Source organism: Saccopteryx leptura, chromosome 3, assembly GCF_036850995.1.
Source record: "Saccopteryx leptura isolate mSacLep1 chromosome 3, mSacLep1_pri_phased_curated, whole genome shotgun sequence".
NCBI lineage: Eukaryota > Metazoa > Chordata > Mammalia > Chiroptera > Emballonuridae > Saccopteryx > Saccopteryx leptura.
Genome location: NC_089505.1, coordinates 243,210,242 through 243,220,564, shown reverse-complemented (window position 1 = coordinate 243,220,564; position 10,323 = coordinate 243,210,242). Strand labels below are relative to the sequence as shown.

Sequence of the window (10,323 nt, the reverse complement as noted above, 5' to 3'; positions counted from 1 at the left end):
GTAAGCTTGATATTTAATTCTCAGTTCATTCTTAATTAGAGAATGCTTTTTATCAAATAAGTTTTTTCCTTTTTTATGTTTACTGAGGTGACAGTGGATAACAAAATCATACAGGTTTCAGGTGTACAAATAATTCTACAAGACAATACCCAAAATGTCTGTCCATCAACATTTATCCCAATCCCCTCCACATAAGCCTGCATCATCCAATTTTGTGTATGTGATATTATTTATGAAATAATTTTTATTACATTAATCTTTCCTAAAAGTTAAAAAAAATAGCAGCATTGGTGAGCAACAGCATCAGCATTACTACTAGACCTCATCTATCACACTCTACAAATGTGGCCTTACTAACCTTTTTGCACCTGTAATATTACTTATTTCCAGAAGACTTGTCAGAGAAACTGGATGACCCTCTACTTGAGATATTCGGTCTACTTGATCTATTTCTTTTTTTCCATCTCCAATGTATACAATCAGAATTGAGGTGTCATTTGCTGACATACCAAATGTTTTCAAAGCTCATGAAATCTAGGGAAACAAAAGACAAAAATCAGTAGTTTTATTTTAGAAGCACCTTCCCATTTGCTGTCTTCCCTGCTGGGGTTCTTATTTTCATACCCCAAGGGTCTCTGCCTACCATTTATATCTTACGATTCCTTCCTAACATCCACCAGTTCACCTCTAGAGCACTCTGCTGTAAGGGGCACCTCATTCCTATGGAATCAAGCTCAGACTTCCAGCATGGCACACAAACAACCCCTGCCTCTGGCCACAGAGCACCCTCAGCCACGTACTCCCGAGTCCCAGCCAGTCAGGACTATTTGGAGATCCCATCACCATTTCACACTTCTCTGCCTCTGCTCACACTCTGGAGCAGTGTTTTCCAATCTTTTTTGTGCCATGCCCCACCTTAACCTTTCTAAAATTTTTATGTCCCTCCCATGGAACATACATAATTTTTAACATTAAAAAATTGATTTGTTCACTTAATAATCATAAATGATAGGTTCTAGGAAGAAATCACTATGAAATTGTTAACAAAACACAGTAAGTAAAATTTCAAAACATATAATGTAAAACAGAAATTTAAATTCCAAATAATTTTAATGCACATTTTTCTATATTAATTTATTATTTTAATTTAGTGTGATCCTTGCACTTGATGCTTGCTGCACAGAAATTTTATATTAGGTTCCAATTTGGTTAGCTTTAGTCTCAAGTCTCCACGTTGTGTTATATCCAGCCGATTTCTTTATTTTACCAGTAAATCATTTACAGTACTAAATCCACATTCAGCTAAAAATGAAGATGGAAACGGTAGCAATAGTTTTCTTGCACATTTGGTTGAATTTGGGTATTTGATTTGTTTCCTCACAAAGCCATGCCATCACTCCTTTGATATTAAATAAAGCTTTAACTGACTCATCATTTTGCAATTCTGCGAGTTCTTCTTGATACTGCATATTTGATATATCAGACAAATCCACTAACATTGGCTGCATCATCCATGTTGGGAAATCAATTTGTTTTAAATCAGAAAATCTTTCTTTTAAATCAGCCAATAGAATATTCAAATGATTGACAATAACAAGTAAAGCGGTATCAGTTACTTCACATTTTTGGAGCCAATGAAACTCATTTAAAGTTTTTGTTGTTAATATGTTTCTGACATAACTCAATATTGGTAATGAAACCAAATATCTTTGCTTTTGCATCGACAAGAGTTTTATTTGTTCCTTGAAGTTGCTTATTTAATATAATATTTAGTTTTTCAAAGATATCGGCTAAATAACTCACAAATGCTTTACCATCTATTGTTAACAGATACTTCATTTCAGGTTTGTCGCTTAAAAAATCACTAAGAGTATCAAACAGTTCCATAAATCTTTTCAAACAGTTTCCTTTAGATAGCCATCTTACTTCAGTATGAAGTAAAAGTCTCACATGGTCTTCATTTTGTTCTTCACAAAATAGCTTGAAAAGACGCTCACATTTGGCACTAGCTTTAATAGCATTAACACACTTTATTACTGTATGTAATACTTCATTCAGAACAGGCGAGATGTTTTTAGCTACCAAGTTTTCCCTATGAATAACACAATGCACAAAAATCATTTCTGGATTCACATCTTTCATCAATTTTAAGCAGCTATTTTTCTTGCCCATCATATTGGGAGCACCATCTGCAGCACAAGATGTTATATTTTTCATTAGTATATCATTGACATCTAAGTAGTTTTTTAGCTTATTATATATATCTTTGGAGGTAGTGGTGCTTTCTAATCTTTTACAGAACAACATTTCTTCAAAATGTCCTTTATCAATATATCTTACGTAAGTTATCAATACTGCCTCACTGTCTCTCAAAGTTCATTCATCGATTTACAAGGAGAATTTTCTTGTTTTCAGCTTTTCAATAAGTTGTTTTTCAATATTCTCACTCATTTCGTATATTCTTCTGCTAACAGTATCATCACTGAGTGGCATAGCTTTTACATCTTTGTAAAGCTAAACTTCAACTCTCTGGCAACCTCTCTTCACTATTATTCTGTTTTGTTATTAAAAATAGGCTTATGGGAATTTAGCCACCAAGTCAATGCTAAAGAACTCACACCTTATTATGACAAGGTCAAGAAAAGCAAAATGAGTAAAATCCATATTAATTACATTGTTATTTCGGGACAGGTTGAAAATAATTTCAGTAGGGAGAGTTCTCGTCTTCATTTTTCCTAGTCTGTACAGATGAACTGCTTTGTTTGTTGCCACAAGTATCTGAAATGGATCGATGATCTGAAGAGAACAAAGAGAATTAATTACACATAGAATCTGGGGTACTCTGCAGATGCACACCCCATTCGATGGTAATTCTACAGTCAGGGTGTTTTACCTCATCACAATTCCTATAAACTATACTTTCAAAACAGATCGCAACATGTGGGTTTCAGAAAATCATAGAATTTTAAAGCTTCAAAACTGTTAAACAAGCGCTGGCTGCTTGGTTCAGTGGTTTATTAATGAACCTTCCATGACCTTTCACCTCGAATCTCCAGGATTTTTCACGTCTTTAAATAACAGAACAGTCACCCTGCACCCTGGAAAGAGGTCCAGCCGATGTGTTGACTGCATTTCATAGGTATGCAGGATTCTAAGGCACACAACCAAAAACTGAAACACTTCTCTTGGTTAAGTTAACATTACGGTTTATAACAAAACATCCCTGTTAACAAATAAATGGAAAAAACTTCAATACTGGCACGACACAAATGTTACCTAGAAAAATTTATCCTCAAAGCACATCTGGCAGCTTCATGAGATATTGTCTTTCTAACACTGCTGAGCTTTCTGTAGCTTCCTCTCCTTGGCAAAGGATCAAGGTTGCTGCCTGATCCTTGGTTGGACAGATGAGGCGAGCTCAGATACACCTCTGAGGAGCAGCTTCCCTGTGCACAACAGGGAGAACACCAGAAATTCTTAGACCACAGTTTACCTACGGTATTAACAAAACCGCACTTCCACTCAGCCTTTTTAACTTTTGAGCTCATCATATTACTTGTATTTTAGCATAACCTCCACACACATATAAAGGAAGAAAATTACTTTATACAAAAGGTATGGCACGACCCAACGATCAGTATTTCACACATGGATTTTAGCACAGAGGGCAGACTATTAAAGAATCAATAATATTAGACTTAAAAGAAGCATAAGACACAACTCAAATAATGAGAGAGACATAACTATAACCTTGGATGGAAAAACAAAGCACAGAAAAATTTGAATTCTAAAAAAATTTCAAAGTCTTAATAAGTTTGAGTGAAGCAATTTGATAGGTTCATATAATCAATCTATTTCAATAGTTCCCTTTCTAGAACTCATTCTCAGTAACCAATTAGAAATTGAGAATTTATGTAATAAGATATCCTTATTCTAACAGAAAAATATTGAAAAACTATTATCTAATAACGGGACAGTTTGTGCCTAAAGAACCATTGAAAACTGTAGTCTATTAAATGCTTGACCTGTGGTGGCACAGTGGATAAAGCATCAACCTAGAACACAGAGGTTGCCAATTCAAAAGCCTGGGCTTGCCTGGTCCAGGCACAAACAGGAATTGATGCTTTCTGCTCATCCCCTTTCTTTCTCCCTACCTCTTTCTCTTTTCTAAAAAAGTATTAATAAAGTCTTGAAGAAAAAAAACTGTAGTCTATTAAAGTAATTAAAGATGTGTCAAAACAGCAAGAAATAACATTAAATTAAAATATGATTGATCGCTTCTTGGCCATTTGATTAAGATCAAGTGTAAAATATCTGATTGGAAAAGAAAACATAAAATGTGGCATAAATTGTGTGGTTTTCAAAGAAGATACACAGTCAACAACAACAGCAAAAAAAAACAGTGAAAATACAGTATACAAACAAGTTATAACCACACTTGGTGGAAAAGCATCTGACGTTTTATGTTACGACCTGGAAAAAAAAAAATCTATAAATAATGTACTGGCATATACGAGTTCAATCTTATTGTCATAATAGTATCCAATCAAGAAAAAAGATACTAAATGTAATGAATATACTCAAAATATATACTCAAAAGATACAGGCAAAAAAGAAAAACGTGAAGGAAACACCCAAAATATGGTCATCTTGGGTAGGATTATAGTCAATCTTTTACTGTCCTCTACAGAAAATGTTTGCGATTATGTTCCGAGTTTTCTTCAGAGACCACACATAATATATTGAGTATATATAATCGTGGAAGAAAAAAACCTTTTCTGCTTTTAGTTTTCACATTGGGGGAAAGGGACCCTTAGAACACATCAAAAGTGTCTGGCATAAAGAAGTTTTATATAATTCACTCTTAGGCCAGAAACTTAGAATCATTTCATTAAATCCATACAGTCTTGTCAATTTTGCCTCTTAAATACCATTTTATCCAGTCCACTTCTCCCCTATACCCACTGGCACCCACCTAGACCACCGTCTCTCATCTACAGCTGTGGCCTCCTAGGAGTGGTCGCCTCACAATACCTGCCCTCCGATCATCCAACCTCTACCCGGCAAAGTGAATCTTTCAAAATGTAAACCAACTCTTGCCCGTGGGCCGCTCTTGTTATGAGCCCCCACTCTACGTTAAGGCGTTCCAGATTCCGATGCCTGGGCCTTCCTCCTCTTCTGCTGCCAAGCACACCTCTGCCTGACCCGGCTCCTCCGGCCTTGGCCGCCATGGGCTTCTCAGCTTCAGTCACCGAACTTTCTCCCACACTCTGCCCTCTCGGGCAGGCAGTTGTCCTGAGTCGATTCTTGCCTCCCTCCAACTGGCTGCTATGAGTCCATTTTCCAGAGCGCCCAGGGCCCTGGGGGCGGTCCCTATTACACGGGCTCCTTAGCCCATCACAACGTGACATGAGCGTACAGTCCTAGGGGAGGCTTCCGTGCTGCCCTCCCAGGGCCCGGCCTCCGGAGGCGCTGGATAAACAAGAGCGGAGGGAACGCCAGGCGTCGTCCCTGACACCCCGGTTACAGGAGCACTATGTTGCTCCTCCGCTCACCCACCTCCAGCACTCCTCCTTCCCGCCTGGCTCGGCTGCTCTAGCGCTGGTAGGAGTCACCGCCTCTCACCCTTGCCGACCCGAAAGACCTTCCCCTCGGAAACAAAGACTTCAACTTCCGGAGCTCGGTCGTAGCGGCGCCCTGTCCCGCAGTGCGCACCTACTCTCCGGGTACCCGCGAGGGAAGGTTCCGGTCCTCAGTCCAACAGCCCGTCTTCCGCAGATACCTGATCCTTAGTTTGAGGCCCGTCAGCAGACGCAAAGGAGAGCCTAGGTTCCCTCAGACACTTCCATGAGCGAGCTGAAAGGATTTGTGGATCGGAAGCTGAGGTCTGGGTGCAAGTGTTAGCCTTGCCCCTTACCTTTGTTGGGATTCGGAGGGAAGTCCCCACTTCTTGCCTGCGCAAATATTGGCCAGGATGACTTCTACACATGTCTCTAGGTTGAAATTCAAGTTCTTTTGGCAGGTAGGCGGGACTCAGTGGCCCTGCTCTCAGTTGGGTCTTTATAAAAGGATCCACTAGAGGGAACCACACTCGAGATTTGCTCTGGGTAAGAAGAGACTCCTGACTACATTAATAGAATCATCCTCTTAGTCTGCCAGGCTCAGAAATTTGGTTTGTCATCCTGAGTGTGTCAGCTCCAGGAGAGGAGTAATCCCCTAAATTTAAGCCTGTATTATTCAATTAAATACAGCATTCCAGGCAACAAAGGGAATTTAAAGAGACTAAAGACACATAAGGCCTTAGCCTATTTAAGGACTTGCAAAGAGAAACATGTGACTAGAACACGGTATGAATACATTTAATTGGAAAAACTATTCTGGCAAAAGTTTGGCATGTAGATTATATAAAGAACTCCTAGACCGCAAAAAAATAAATAAATAAATAAATAAAGGAAGAGAAACAACCTAATTCAGAATGTGTCAAGCCCTAGCTGGTTTCCTCAAACAGAGCATCCTCTGGAACTGCCAAGGTTGCATATGGCATCCTGGTCAAGGCACATACAGGAAGCAAATGAACACACAAATAAGTAGAAAACAAACTGAATGTTTCTCTTTCTCTCTCTCAGTCTAAAATCAGTCAATAAAATATACATATAAACAAATTTCAAAAAAATGATTGGGTGACATTTGAACAGACACTTCAACGAAAGATATATGAAAGGGCAATAAACACATGAAAAGATGCCAATCATGCCTGACCAGGCTGTAGTGCAGAGGATAGAGTGTAGGACTGGGAAGCAGAAGATCCAGGTTCAAAACCCCAAGGTCACCAGCTTGAGCACAGTCTCATCCGGCCTGAGCACAGGGTCACTGGCTTGAGAAAGGGGTCACTTGCACTGCTGTACCCCCAGCCAAGGTACATATGAGAAAGCAATCAATGAAAAAGAAAGAGCCACAAAGAAGAACTGATACTTGTCATCTCTCTCCCTTCCTGTCTCTCTGTCCCTATCTGTCCTTCTCTTTATCTTTCTCTGTCTCTGTCTCACATACAAAAAATTATGCTGATCACCATTAGCCTCAGGAAAATGCAAATTCCTAAAACCAATGGGATACTACTATACACCCATATGATGACTTTTAAAAAAAGCAAGACTTTAAAATCATGTTACTGTACGATCCCAACTTTACAAAACTCTCAAAATTACTAATTTATTTTACAATGAATAAAAGCAAATCAGTACTTGTTAGGAAAGGGGGAGTGGGAGACAGTGACAGGAAAGGATCCCATAGCAATCTCTTCATTGAAACCAATATTCTGTATCTTCTTATTTTGTTATTGGGGAGTATGAATTTGTGGAAAAATATCAAATCATGTACTTTATTATTTATTTGTGGTTGTTTTTAGGTGAGAAGATGGGAGATAGTGAGGTAGATTCCTGCATGCTCCGTGACGGCGATTCACCTGGCCAACCACATCCAGGGGGATACTCGAGTACTGATTAGTACCTGAGGCTGATGTGCTCCAACAGAGCTATCCTCAATGCCCAGGGATATGCTCAAGTACTCGAGCTACTGGCTGTGGGAGGTGATGAGGGAGAGAAAAAGGGGAGAAGGGGCAGAGGGAGGGAAGGAAGAAGCAGATGGTCACTTCTCCTGTGTGCCCTGACAGGGAATTAAACCTAGGAACTCCATACACCAGGCTGATGCTCTATCCACTGAGAAACCAGCCAGGGCCAAATTATTAATTTTAAAAGTACATTTTACAGACTAAATTATATATCTATTAAATATAATCTATTCAATAAACTGGATTTAAAACAGACATTAAAAACATTCTCTCAGTTCATAGCAGCTTGTTCATAAGTGCCAAAGCTGGAAGCAGCCCAAATATTCATCAAATAAATGGATAAACAAGTCCTGGCCCAGTAGCTCAGTTGATCATCCCAACCTGCACAGCTTTTCGATTCAAAGCTAAGTGAGGGCACATACAAGAGTTGACCAATGAATGCATAAATAAGTATAACAACACTGTTTCTCTTGTTCTAAAATTTAATACATAAAACGCAAAGGAAAAATAAATGTATAAGTTAATTGTAGGTCCATACAATGCACTTCAACTTGACAATAAAAAGGATCAACTGTTGCTAAATACAATAATGGAGAAGAATTTCAAAATATGTAATATGCTGATTAGAAAAGGCCAGACATAAAAATAGTGCATGTTGTGTGGTTCACTATAAATCTATTCTATAGAGAAACAAAGCAGATCAGTGGTTACTTGGGTAATAGGTCTGGAGTGGGAAAGGGGAATACTTGGGGGGAGGATAATAGCATCTTTGTAAAAGTCAGTAACCGCTGCCTGACCTGTGGTGGTACAGTGGATGTAGCATTGACCTGGAATGCTGATGTCGCTTGTTCAAAACCCTGGGCTTGCCTGGTCAAGGCACATATGACAAGCAATCAATAAACAAAAAGGGTGAAGCAACTATGGGTTGATGCTTCTCCTTCTCCCCCCACACCTGTAAAATCAATAAACAAAATCTTTAAAAAACAGTCAAAGTCAGTAAGTGAAAATAATCCAATCCTTCAACTAGTAAATGGATAAACAAATAGTGATATAACCATAGAAGAATTCTAACTCAGCATTAATTCTAACCCAGTGGATCTAACTCTAACACTGATCCACTCAGTGACATGAATCTTAAATTATTGTAATTATGCTAAACAAACTGTCACGTTCAAACGACTATACGTACTGTCTTGTTCCATTTACATGACATTCTAGGAAAGGTAAACACATTGGGAGTGAAAGTAGATCAGTTGTTGCAAGGGTCTGAGGTTGGTGGGAGCAGTTGGTTACAAAGTGACATGACGGAGTGATGAAACTGGTAACTGTACTACAAACCTGAATGCGATTGACAAAACTCACAGAACTATACACTAAAAGAGGATGAATTTGCCTGACTATGCAGTGGTGCAGTGGATAAGAGCATTGGACTGGGACGCAGAGGAACCAGGTTCTAAACCCTGAGGTTGGTGGCTTGAGCACAGGTCATCCGGCTTGAACTTGGGCTCAACAAGTAAGCACAGGGTTGCTGGCTTGAGCGTGGGATCGTAGACATGACCCCATGGTCGCTGGCTTGAACCCAAAGTTTGCTGGCTTGAAGCCCAAAATTGCTGACGTAAGCCCAAGATCTCTGGCTTGAGCAAGGGGTCACTTGCTCTGTTGTAGCCCCCCCAGTCAAGGCACATATGAGAAAGCAATTGATGAACAACTAAAGAGCTGCAACAAAGAGCCACAACGAAGAATTGATGCTTCTCATCTCTCCCTACATGTCTGTCTGTCCCTATTGTCCCTCTTTCTGTCTCTGTATCTGACACACATACACACAAAAGAGGATAAATTTTATAATTTTTCAAAAAGTTATCTCAGAAGTAAAAATGATTTTTTTACCTACAAATGCAGAGGAACAGAGATTATGCATCATAAAATTAATTTAAAAACTGATCTGAAGTGTTAACTGAGAACTTTCATAAGAATATCAACCTTGTTTTCCTTGGCCATACATAGACTTTCTTGGAAGTGTTAGCTGAACAAACGAGTCATGAAAGACATTCAGGTTCCAAAAACTATTCCCATGCCATTTGAAAATAACTTGTACTTCTTAAAAAACTGTTACTTTGGATGTAACTGATATGTCTGTATTTGAAGAGGTATATAAAGCAGTGGTCGAGAACATTTTTGGCTGGGAGAGCCATGAACACCACACATTTTAGAATGTAATTCCATGAGAGCCAATACAACGACCCATGTACGTTACACATTATCCAATAAAAATTTGGCCTTGCCCCTGAGGACAGCTGTGATTGGCTCCAGCCACCTGCAACCATGAACATAAGTGGTAGGAAATTAATGGATTGTAATACATGAGAATGTTTTATATTTTTAACATTATTTTTTTATTAAAGATTTGTCTGCGAGCCAGATGCAGCCATCAAAAGAGCCACATCTGGCTTGTGAGCCATAGGTTCTTCACCCCTGGTATAAATATTAGTAGGATCTCAATGTCTAATCAGTGGGAGAGCTCTAATACTTTCCGCTCTCTTATGCATGGTCAAATGAATAAAACTATGACTGCCATATTTATTAAGAAATAATCTAGAGGGCAGAGCCTGAAGCAATAAATTGCCGGGTTTTTATTTGGGTGGTTAGGGTGAGGAAAAAAGAGAAGAAAAGTAAGAAAAGATGCAAAGCATTATGGCATAATTGGGTTATCTCACGGCAGACTTCACACTGAGCCAAAGCCAAGACACATAGCTTGA

The 10,323-nt window shown here is 39.0% G+C and overlaps 1 long non-coding RNA gene across 1 annotated transcript; it reads right to left on the bottom strand.

Moving 5' to 3' along the window:
- Positions 1-5,691, bottom strand: LOC136400787 (uncharacterized). The gene is made up of 4 exons (XR_010750390.1): positions 5,560-5,691; positions 3,277-3,446; positions 2,674-2,796; positions 1-534 (listed from the first exon to the last, which is right to left on the bottom strand). It is a non-coding gene; the product is annotated as an uncharacterized lncRNA (long non-coding RNA).
- Between the last annotated feature and the right edge of the window lie 4,632 nt (positions 5,692-10,323).